The 13,111-nt window shown below is 35.0% G+C and overlaps 1 long non-coding RNA gene across 1 annotated transcript in view; it reads right to left on the bottom strand.

Moving 5' to 3' along the window:
- Nucleotides 1-6,758: 6,758 nt before the first annotated feature.
- LOC140331311 (uncharacterized) overlaps nucleotides 6,759-13,111 on the bottom strand; it is a 31,369-nt gene continuing 25,016 nt past the window's right edge. The window contains exon 2 of the long non-coding RNA XR_011920914.1: nucleotides 6,759-7,131. This is a non-coding gene — a long non-coding RNA (uncharacterized lncRNA). The remainder of the gene's footprint in view (nucleotides 7,132-13,111) is intronic.

Below are 13,111 nucleotides of genomic sequence, written 5' to 3'. Positions count from 1 at the left end.
GCTGGAAGCTATTGATTTGTCCTTGCAAAAAAACAAAAAGTTCTGAAAAAAAAATATTTCTTATGAGATAACTGTAACCAAGGATAGAAAAACTCTCTTTAAGAAAAGGTGTATGGATCTGCTACTACTCAGTCATCCAGATACTCATGAAATACATTTTTTATATGCTAGTGTTCATCCATGATTGCTTAATGAAGAAGGGTAGCCAAAGGTCAACTAATTTGATTGAGTGAGTTGTTAAGGATCATAGCACATCCATATGTAAAAAAAAAAATAGTAGTTTTTGAAATTTAGCAAATGAAATCTCATAACTCCTGTGAATTATATAATACCACAAAGATTTGAATAAAGCCCCCAAAGAAAACTCGAAAAAGATCCTCAGCAAGTCACTTTTACCCCTCAGCCATTGAGACGTTGAAGATTCTAAGTGTCTTTATTTACCACTTGGATGTGTCAGCTTTTGTATGCAGGTTTAAATAATACGTATAGTGAAACTTTACTAATAAACTCATAAATCATTTTAAAGCTTTAGTCTACCTTATTTGAACATTTTGACAATATTGCAGTTAACAATGCATTTGACACATTTAAATAAAATAAAGATAATGATTTTGCCCTTTTTGTTTTTATATAGTAAATATCATACACATTCATTTTATAGTTCAGTAAAATTGACTTATTGCATTGTATTTTTGTGCTTTCTTTTATCTAGTCAGCAGGTGGTACGCTTGTCTCCTTTTCACATATTCAGCTATTTCAGTTTTCAGCTCTGCTGTTTCCATAACTCAAGTATCTAATGAAGGCATTGAGCACAGCTTTCATACAAGTATGTCATCTTTGTATGTGACTGTTTGTCTGAGGTTTAGCTTTAAAAGATGTTAAATGCTTTTATTGCTAGTAACACTCATGAATCCCTTTGAGGATGTTTTAGATTCTTGAGTTATCTTGTCATGGGAGATCCATGTAAAAAACAACAATTTAACAAAAATAGCTTACATTAACAGTTTTAATACATGTTGCTTCCTGTGGGAATAAGTACACCATGTCAATTAATAGCTTTATTTATGAATACATTCTGAGAAAAGCAGTGCTGATTGCTAAAATGCATTTATGTCTAGCAGATACGAAATTGTCATTTGGAACGTGCAATGCATTAAACTTAAAATCAAGGTGTTTCTCACCTCCAAATGATACATACAAAGACATGCTGAGAATCTTGGGATCTTATCCCTAAGCTGACTTACCATGCTTATCAGAAACTTTGTTTTTGTCGGTGTGGCATTGCTTTTTCCTAAAGCCTCCCTTTGCATTGGATAGATCATTTTATTTTAAGAACATAAATCCCCCCCCCACTAAACGGTGGTCCTCCACATATCTAAAGCTACGTACACACTTCCAATTATTATTGTTGGAAAACGAACGATGAACGTTCCTGCACGATATATATGAACGATCGTATAGCACCGACCTCGTTCGTCGGCGTCGTTGGTTACTTTTTTACGAACGATTTTTTTGCCCAATCGATCGTTCGTCGTTCGATTGGAACGATAAAAATTGGAAGTCTGTACGCACCTTAAGCTGTAAGATGTTGTACCTCCAACAGTTTCCCCCGTTTTGGAAGAGTTGTATGCAAATATGTGGCAAGAGAACCACTATTTTCCGACTGTTGGGGAATCATATATTAAGGTCTTACTGTAATTTGTGTGTGTGCCTGGGCTGATAATGTATATAGAGAAGAAGTAGGAACATGAAAGACAGGCTTTTTACCGCACAAGATATGCTGATATATTTAAGTGTTTATTTAGTGAACATACTTATGGTCTAAGCTATACAAACCTCTGCTTTTCTAGAGATTCTGCAAACACTGGTTATCTAGGTTAAAACCTAAATTTGCACAAACGTTTGGCAGAAATAAACAAAAGGGTAGGAAATACTCATTTCCCAGCGTGTTTCGCCTATTTAGGGCTTCCTCAGGGAATTGGAGACTTCAACATTGTATCTGCCAATGAATGGTTATAACGACCACATGAAAAGATTAGTGTAGCCAAACAAGGTGTATGGTATGAACCTTGTATGCTGGCTGCAATCACAAGAGATATACTAGAATTATTCTAACGGTAGTTGGAGGTTGAGTTATCTGTATTAAAGGGTAGTATCAGCAGCATTCATATACAATTAGGTCTGAGGGATTGGATGATAATTATAAAAGACCACTAATCATCATTAGAGACTTCATCTGCTCCAGATTATGGTTGGTGTACTTGAGGGTAATTTAATGTTTTTTTTGCTAAGCAGTTGATTTGTAGTAACAGGAAACGCCCAAAGTTGGATGTTTAAATGAAGACTTTAATTCTTCCCTTCAAATAGTGCTATCAAGTCAGGGCAGTTTTTCATTGGCGTGTGGTGAATAACTAACAACATATGAAGCCTTTTTCTTTCATACTGTTGCCCTTAAAGTAGAAACAAACCTGCGTTACTCACCTGTACCCATTCCCCCACAGGTCACCACCACCTTCTTTTCTGGTCTTCGGCCTTCTTGATTGACAATTAATGTACTGAGGCAACATTGCTTGCCCCTTTCTGCAATAATAACCTGCCAGATCGCGAGTTCCTAAAAGCGGAAATCTATTTACAGTATATATAGTATGTAAACAGCGTCATTAATATATATTTAGCCTATTATCCTAGAATCCTAGAAAAACAATATTTCTGCCCTGACTCATAGGAGTCTACCCCAACACTGTGGGCCTGATTTATTAAATCTTTCTAAGACTGGAGAAGGTACACTTTCACAAGTGAACCCGGGTGATCCAGCAAACCTGGAATGGATCTTGTCCAGGATTGAAAACATTTGTTAACAGCAAATGAGTTTGAAATCCATTCCAGGTTTAATGGATCACCCAGGTTTACTGATGAAAGTGTATCTTCTCAAGCCTTAACCAGCTTTAATAAATCAGGCCCTGTATGTAAAGAAAAAGCTCTTTGTAAATGTACTTTTGGGGGCATGCCTTCATCCTTAGGAAATTATTTCCTAGCATGGAAAAAGAAAGCCTGTTTCTCTTTACAAGAACAAGGTTTTAAAATTTTTTAATAAATAAATGCTGGCATATGATTAAGGTATGTGCCATATATTTTGGATGTATGCCTGTGAATATACCTCATGCTTGCCCAAAAGGGCCTCTTACCAGAAACAAGAAGCAAAACAGTAACATACAAATCAATGCCAGGTACTGCAGGACAAAGGGAAATACCTCAACAACTGTTCTAATTACAAAGTGGCACTGGTATGCAATTTAGGGAAGTTAAATACCAGTAACATATTTCTTGTTGACATATATTGGTAAGTCTGTTTTGTTGTATATTACGTTGTCATGTTTTGTTTTGTACTATATATATATCTATGTTGCATTAAAGTGTGGGTTTGAATTTTACATTGTGGGCATAGAAGTGAATATGGTGGGTGTTAATGTTTAAATATGGCATTGTCATATTTTTGAAATAGCGTTGTCCTACTAGAAACTTATACAAAGTAGGAGCTGTTGTAATATAAGAAAGATACAATGCAGAATGCTATAAACATATACAATGTAACCTAAATCACACACGCACATACATATAGTGAATATTTATATGCAATGCTTCCTCTAAACATCTGGACAGAGTTAGACTTTTGTTATATGTAAACTGATTTTGAAAGTCATGTTTCATTATTTTGAGAGGAAGAAATCAACACTTATTACAACAAAAATGTTTCTTTTACTTGTTAATGCCCACAAACTAACCAGAGCCTGGGAACAAGCATGAGGTCAAAGTTTAATGCACCCAAAGGTAAAGAAACATTACATTTTGCTGAAAAACCTTCCAATAGTAATGAAAGTTTACTTTCTAAAATGCTGTCAAAGATTGGATTTTCTAGGATAATGTCAACCTTTCTATGCTTCCTATGCTTTCTATTGCCTTCATACAACATTAGGTATTCTAGTACATCTTCTACACCAAATCACATTATTTTGTGCTCTTGACCTTTTTTTTATTACTTTGATATAATACATTATACTTAGATATGCGAAAACCCTACTTTTCTTATCCAGTGCAATCGTCAGTTTAACAAGTGAAAGTGGGATGGCATTTTTCAAATGAATTCTGTGCCTGATCACTTAGTAATTGATATTGAACCTAAAATCCCACTTTACTTGACACTTACTTTGGTTTGTATATTTGATTTTACTTTCCTAGGGATTTGTACGTATATCTGTGAACGTATTGTGTATTTCCAAAAGCTTCATAAATACCAGAACAAACAAAGATAACGGATTTAAACTTTCCCAAAGGTTTCAATTTTCAAGCACTAGATTACTATCTTGTCCATCATAGATAATGCTACTTTTTTTAAAGGAATCAGGGTTTTACAGTATGATAAATGGTAAATTGTGAGCAGGTAGATTTTTTGTTGCGGACGCAAAAGAGACAAATAAAAGAACATGTCTCTTAAATCAAATATAACTGCCTGCTTGAAATCTATTCTTTAATATACACTGATTTGCACATGTGCAGTGCACATGTATATTCATCCTTATGGTGCTTCCCCCTTGCAGTGGATGTAGCCTAACCTAACACTTTGGGCTTGAAAATGTCTTGTTTTAGAATATGTACAGCTCATAAATGTATACCTTTTTTTTCTCCCAGTTGAGTTCAGCCCTACAGCTTGCACAGTACTTTGTTTCCATTTTCCTGGTGGCTGAACAAAAAGAGTAAAGGAAAGGTGACTATAAAGATCCAGGTAGAGGGAGAAACTTTAACCTGTGCTTTGTTTATGCAGGAACAAGGAATTTCCCCAGTGATATCCTTTCATATGCATAGATATGGATTTATATTTTTTAGAAAATGCAATTATTAAATCAGCTTGGTAGCAAAACAAAGCAAAGTTCTCACAGGCTTTCAAAAGTCCAAAACAGTCATGGCTTCAGTGACATTGCACCCTAAATTACATGTGGAAAAGTTGCTGCAATTTGGCAATGTCACTTGGATGTCAAGTAATATTACTAACCGTAATAAAAGCTGCCAAGTTATACAGTGAAACGCTCTTGAAGCTCATTGTGCTTATTAAAATCCTGTTGATTATATATGTTAACACTAATTTGGTATTACATTGCATTAGCTACAGATTGTATGATTTATATACACCACAACATTTTTTGTTTGTGTAGTAAGTGAATAAATGATTGCTTTTCTGAGACAAGTGATGTCACCAAGCTTCTTACAGAAAGCAGAATTTATAGGGCTGTTTTGGCTTGCAATGTAATGTTCTATTCTAAAGACCTTGGTTTTCTATGGCATTAAGAAGCCTTCTGTAGTTGTAGAATTCAGTCTGATTTGTAGTTCAAAAGAATTTAACCAACAGTTGCTGTGTATGCCTCGACATACTACAGCAAGCTCTGAAAGAAGCCATATGCTAAAATAAGGGAGCTGCCATTTTCCAAATTCTAGTTGCTTGGCTGCCATTATACTCCAATGGTCTTAATACTTCTCTATTTTTGTTAAGTTTCTTTTAAAGTGGACCTTTCACAGCTATTGCTGACCTGATTCTACAAAATGTTGCTGCTTTGGGAATTACCTTTTGAATATGTGGGAAATATGTAATTCTCATCTAGCCAATCAAGATGGCCAAAGATCCTGAACCCAGAAGAAGACAAGGTGAAAGAAGCAGCTCCTACAATGCAGCAAAGACACGTGAGTATAATTAAAAAACAGCATCGGGCAGGTTTATATCATTGCAGAATATCTTCTGTCCCTTCTGCTATAAAGGACCTGTCCTATCTCATTTTTTTTAATTTTCACTTTAGTTTTGTCTTATGAAAAATAAAGTTCCAGCTTTTTTTTTTTTTTTAATCAAGTAAACATATTTGGTATTACTGAAAATGTAATCTGAATTCCTTTGGGGCATGTCAAGTTCTTCTGATTTAATGGTCAGTGTTCCTTTCTAGTGTACACAGGGTCATGGGTTTGAGGTTTTCCGGTTTTCCATCAACATTTGACATTTTAGCCTCTGTGAAAAGTTCATAATTTTCTGAAACAACATTTGCCTTTTTTTTATTTTACAATCTCCTTTTGCTAAAAAAATCAATATTTCTCTTGGTATGTATTTACTGACCCCCTTCATACTAACTATACCAATAGTTTAAACAGGATTTGCAGCACAGGAGACATGTTACCTAAACCAAAAAATAAGATATAATTAAAAAATACATTTCAGAAAGCTAAGTTTACCTAAGCTAGAATATTTCTGTCCAGTCTTTAATTTATGGCCAAAGACATATACAGCAACACTAGTAACTGTATACCAGAGGTGTCAGGTTCTTGGCAAATAGGGTACACATTTTTGGTTGGAGGAGTGGGTTTTTTTGCATGCAGTCTGCCCAAATTATTTCCAACACATAATTCTGAGATTAGATCAATTAAAGGAAAGCAAACAGCTGAAGGTGAAGGGCCATGAAGAGTAGAGATCTATGGGAGAGGGTTTGATAATGCATGCAGAAATTAGGTGGGCTCATGATAACTGCCAGTGCTTCTAATGCTTCTTGTATGCAAGGAAAGTATGGAAGGAAAAATCACTTTTCCCTTTCATGACAGAAGTGGACTTTCTACAAGTGTGAATGGAAAAAGTTTAGGCTCAAGTTCAGGTTAAAGCAAGATTTTTTAAATGCATCTGAATAACTAGACAAACTGGATTATTCAATACTAGTCATTCCACTGTTCCATACACAAAAAATAAAGAGTGGTTTACTGCATACCAATATTTTTTTTTTGGTTTACAAAATATTTTACATATCTTTATATATTGCATTTGAACTCTGAGTTTCTTGTATTTCTGATTATATGATTAGACCACAAATTTCAAGAATAATACCAGGCATTTTAGGTCTTAAATGTATACTTAACTACTACAAAAATGTTACATTTCTTTTCATAAAACTTTTTTGCTTTAAGCTTTCAAGTACTGATGCTTCCAGATTAGTCTGCTGACTTTTGAAAGGACATCTGTCATAGAAGAAATATGAAAGCTGACAATATAATTCTTGTTCCATGGCTCTTTCTTGATTCCGTACTTTGTGCCATTAACCTAGAACGATCCTGCAAACAGTAAATATATGGTTAAGTCATCAGGATTCCAGAAAGACATACTTGTTTGGCAATGTGCTACAAAATTCTAGGACTCCTCTTAGGATTCATAAATAATTATTATTTACAATTTACCATTGCATTTGTTTGAAACAAATCAGTTTATTTCTCTTATTAAAAAAACAAGAAACTTTAAGGAAAGAAAATTTTGGGCTGCAAATTTCCGCTTCATCAGATGGAAACATTGCAACAAAGAAATGTCCAAAGGACTTTCAGATATTAGTGATAGGATGTCTCTTGAGTGCAGTTTCTGTATTCAAAAAGTGGAGTAAAAGTAGTGCTTGGCCCAAAGAGAGAGAATTGTGGTGGTGTGTTCTGCCCAAAATGGACTCCTCTCTATGTTTACATCAACAGAAGCAAGCTATAAGGAAGGTGGAATGAAGTTCCAATGAGTTCCCAGTTGTGAGACACATATTTCATGGTGCTATATAATGATTGTTCCTGTCCACATGACGTAGATTCATTACATAGATTCACATATAACATTGGATCAAGCCAGACAACTCTTTAAGAGGGGGGAGGTTATGACTAGTAGGCTTCATATTTCTTCTGTACAGGATTCAAACCACATATCAGAAAAAGCAATAGAAACCTCATATCCTTCCTGTTCTTGTGGCAATTTTAGTTGGCCTTGGGGAAAATGATCTAGGTCACCATTCATTCATCACCCTGAATTTATGTTCATGACCAGCTACCACCTTACACCTAAAACCAAAATACCTCTTTTATGGCAGATTGAAGCAAAGTACATTTTTCTTTTATATTTTTACATGTCTTAGGGTCTGAGGAACTCTCCACACCGCTCTGTGCCTGGATCCTGCACAGTTATTCAGAAATAGCTTTTCCCATGCTAAATTTAGTACATTATAACATAAATCTAGAAACCGACAGACTCTGCAGTAATATGTCCTGCACTGCGGCACCTCTAAGTGTTCTTATCTTGGAGACAGATTGCAAATAAACAGTCACATAAAAGTAAACTAGTTTCCAAAAATGTAAATCTTTCTCCTAATATATTGGGCTTTGTCCCTTAAAGACATCAATATAAATATATTTTTAAACTGTGTTCATCAAAGGTTCTTTTTTTTCTTGCGTAAGGTAAATACGTCACTTTCCTAAGTTATTCTATGGAGCATATTCATCAAAATCCCTGCAGTTTCTAGCTGATGAATAACCTTCATAGAATAACAGTAAAAGGTTCTGTATTTGTCTTATGTAAGAAAAATGAGAAGCTTGATGAATAGGCTCATTTGTGTGTCGTTTCTGATATGCTAAATGAAATTTGTTCTCACTGTAAATTATCACATGATTACTGATGACTGTTTTGGGAATGTTAGACTGTCCCTCAGCTTCTTTTTTTGAAATTTAAAATAGAATTGTACAGGCTGCTCTATTTTTTCCTATAGGTTTTTAAATGCGTGTATATTTTTATACAGACATCAGTTAATGACATCAGTTAATTAACTATATGACTTGCTTTCATATTTTTTTCTATATTTAAAAAGTTTATTTTCTAAGATTTTTTTTGGCAACAAACTATACCATATTTGAAAACCATATAGAAACAGCATATGCATGAACACTCTTTGTTGTTATCAGCTTAGGATCTCTCTGGTAAGTGGTCTGCTAGGATTCCTCTTTCTCTTTGGTCGTGAAAACTCAGCCCTTTCATGTGTAGGACTAGGGAAATACTCTTACATAATGATTTCATGTACTAGCCTATCCTGTTGTATGCCCCAGAATCCGAAAAAAACAGAAACCTAAAAACCAAACGTGGGATTTAATCACGTTACTAAATCCACAGTATGTTTTTTAGGATGAATCCAAATTGGTGATATTCTCCAGGTCTTTCAAACATGAACACTAACATTTTGATCCAAAGTATTTGGTTTATTACAAACATTTTTCCTGTATGATTCTGAAAACCTAGGAGCCTCCTCCATGAAAAAAAATAATTGGTCTCACATCAAAAACTGGCAACTTACCATTTCCTAGAGAGAGATCAAACTATTGCCCAAGCATTGAAGAAAGAAGACCAGAGTCAATTTCATGGAGTACAAATCTCATACAGTATGTATAACCACCCATATATACAAAAAATGAAGCAGCTTGCATAGGCAGTGATACATCTTCAACATTACAAAAACAAGTTCAATTGAATGTGACTACTACTAGCTATACAATACAATACAATACAATACAATACAGTGCCTTACAATACTTAGAAATGCTACTTAAAGGGAAAAGGAGCCAAATATGCTATCATGTCTAGGATCCTATCCTAATCTATCTCCACATACAATCTAAACCTTTCTTTTCATAACCTCAATGTTTCAGATAATGTATACCTTTCCTGTACTATATATATAAGGATTTGCATAATACTGGATTCTACTAAGCAACAGGTTGCCACAGACTATGGAAAACCTTTCACCTTTCATCAAGGTAAATTTGTCACTATAACAAGCCATTACTTCAGTTTGCAGAACAAGCACATTTACCAGGATGAAACAATAAGTTATTTCTTGATGAATTATTCATAGATGAAAATCATGAATATTTTATTATAAAAGAGGATTGTGTAGAGAAGCTGAATTCATTGTATCTGATGTTGCTGGCTGGCATAAGTACTTTTTCGATTTGCTTCATCTAAGTGCAATTAGGATCAACACATTAGCGCTTTGGTGTTCAAGAGTCATGCCACTAGGTCTGGTGTAACACTCATTAAAGTTTAATGCATCATGCTTTAGCAGAAGTGGTCACAAATGATTCATAAGGCTTATGTAATCTTCTTGGTGGGAATAACTCTCCTATAAAGAATGCTCCCTAGTGACAAAATATTTGTCCTTAGGCTTTCCCCCTTCTAGCCTCTGCAAGAGCCAACTACACTAAGTTCCCTGAGCAATATGAACAAGCCAAATTCACTGAGTCAAACCACAGCAAATCATCACAGTGTCTAAAAAAAGACTTTTTTAACTACTGCTTTTATTGCTAAATTTCCTGGCAGAAGTGACTAAATGTGGAAATAAAATGTGGAGCAGTTATCTCAGAGCTAAATATAAGTCTATGATCTCATGCAGAAAAAGCATTAACATTTAACAGCTTGGGAATGTTCTTTCTGTGCCTTATCTTTGTTTACCATTCTGCCCCCAAAAATGTTTCTTTCCCTTATGAATGATGCCGTTAGACTTGATAAGACCATAGTCCAATCCTGATGATTGTGCTTAAATCAAGAATGAATGTCTATGGGCACTCTGAGACATAGGAGCTGATTTATTAAAGCTCTCCAAGGCTGGAGAGAATACACTTTCATCAGTGAAGCTGGGTGATCCAGCAAACCTGAAATGGATCTGGTTCAGGATTAAAAACTTCTGCATAGCAAACATAGGAAATAGCAAATGAGATTGAAGAACTCCATTCCAGATTTGCTGGATCACCAAGCTTCACTGATGAAAGTGTATTCTCTCCAGCCTTGGAGAGCTTTAATAAATCAGGCCCAATAGCGCTGGGCAAGGTTTTCTTCTCCTGTGTCATTGTGTGTATTTGTCTGTCATTTACAACCCCTATTTGTTGTACAATGATCCGTAAAATGTTGGTGCCGTATAAAAACTGTTAAATAATAATAATCTGCAGATACCCCTGGATTTCTTGGGTAGTTGTTGTTTTTTTTCCTAAAGGTAAGGCCAGTATCCAAGCAACTGGCAGGATCACTATTTTCCATTTACTGTAAAGCTTTATTACAAAACAGACATCTTATACAAATATAGTTTTCACTGGCAACCTATCATAAGCAAAAAAATTGGGTTTATTGAAACACAGTCTTATTATAGCCTTCCCTCTACAAAGCATGTGAATAATAACATTACCAGGCATTGCCTTTCTTATATGGCTCATAATAATTGTGCTTGAGACTTTTGATTTGAATAAGGGTAGACTAAAAATCTATAAGTCCTACTCTTTCTATGACATGTCTCATATCATGCAGTTTTGTAATTTGTGCACACTGTATGCAGGTATAGTATGCAATATGTATACTTTATAATACTATGTAAACACAGGCATGTATAACTACATAAACTAATGTATGTGTGTTTTAAAGAGTACAGGTTGGCGGAATGTCACAGGAACCAGTACATGAAGACAGTTACTTTAGGGGAAAAGGGCAATGAATCCTTCTATTAACAAATATGGAACCATTATACTGCAGATTGAGAATTATTTGATAGCTGCTAAATATAATGTTTAATTTTCCAAATTAAAACTTTTCTGCTGACCAGCCCATTATTTACACAGTCACTGTCTGCGCTTTTCTTGAACTTGTTATGCTGAGTTATTTTTTCTCATCTGCAGAACTAATTTTACTTTGTAATAACACTAAAGCCAGGAATTAGTTAAGATTTTCCTTCTGTAAAATGAAATCATTGCAGGTGAAATGAAAAAATTATAATGAAGTGTCAAAGTCTTTATTTGCTCATTAAAGTTGTGTTTTACTGTTTAAGTGTGTTGTCCATTCATCAATACTGAGTGGTACCAAGCACTTATGCACATATTTGGTGTGATTTATTTAAGCTCTCTAAGTCTGGAGAAGATAGACTATCATGGAAGAACTTGGGTGAGCCAGCAAATCTGGTTCAGGTCTAAAAACATTTGCCAAATTATAGTAAACAATTTTAAAGAAATCTATTCCAGGTTTTCTGCATGACCCAGGTTCTCCCATTATAGTGTATCTTCCCCAGTCTTAGAGAGCTTTAATAAATCAAGCCCATTACATCAAGTTATTGTATATTACCATCTAAGGGATCAGCGATAGCCTGTTCTTAAAACATAACTAACTCCAGTAACAAAAATGCGATATATTACAACTTACTAGTATTTAGATGTTGTGACTCTGTGTGTTTAATTACTTTTCTTAGGCCAAATACATTTTTGTAAATGCAGAGAATACGTGTTGATCTTTCCATTTTATGTAATTTTTGCCTCTATGTAATTGAGATAAACAAAGGCAGATAGGTATTTATGTAGCCTGGGTAGCAACCATGGATCCAGAAAAGTAACCTTAAGCAATTGGTATATTATTTGTGTCAGACTAAGGGCAGGATAATCAATTATCAATATTGTACAGTCCCAGATGGCCTAGGAGTAGATTTGGGGAAAAAAGAAATATGTCGCCAAACGTGTGCCTCACAGGAGAGTGGTGGTTTTGATAGAGAAGGTGAATACAAGCTTTGCATTGGATAGATACTGAGTTTTCGTCCAATGTACTTCACCATATATGTTATATTGCCTCTAATATTAATTAATTGGTTAATTGTTCACAACTAGGGCTATGTTCACACCCACAGCAGCACCAAGCAGTTCCAAGTGGCTCCCGGTATCTGGCATCCTGCTGACCAGCCCCTTGACCAGTACCACTGAATTGATTCTTAAAGAACCATCATGTGCATGGTATACACCGAGCAACAGTGGGTGGTTCTAAACCACTCGCTGTTACCGTCATTCTTTCCTAATGGACAGCCGAGGAAGCATTTTAGGTGTGTAAGGAAGTTGTAACCACAATACAACCTCACTGCCAGCCAAATCATTGCCTAAACAGTGAACTGCTATCTGAAGCTAAAACCTAAGAGAAGGTCTTTCTATGCAATCTTTCTCTCTTTAAGCATAGTTTCTTAATTATTATATTTTGTATAAATCATAAACATTTTGAAGGTTGCAAAATTTGAGCCTTGCTGAAATGTTCATAATTTAGGGCCACAGGTACATACTGAAATAAGCAGTAGGTAAGATAGGCCCAGCCAATACAGAACAGTATCTGACTAATAAACAAAAGGTGGTTTTAAAAATTAAAAATAGAAATGCCTCCAAAATTATGAATTACTTCCAGCAAAGTGAAATCATTCCCATGCTGAATCTTGAACTTACACTCATAGGCACC

This window comes from Pyxicephalus adspersus, chromosome 5, assembly GCF_032062135.1.
Source record: "Pyxicephalus adspersus chromosome 5, UCB_Pads_2.0, whole genome shotgun sequence".
Classification (NCBI taxonomy): Eukaryota; Metazoa; Chordata; class Amphibia; order Anura; family Pyxicephalidae; genus Pyxicephalus; species Pyxicephalus adspersus.
The sequence above is the reverse complement of the archived record's forward strand: the minus strand, read 5'-3'. Positions and strand labels throughout refer to the sequence as shown.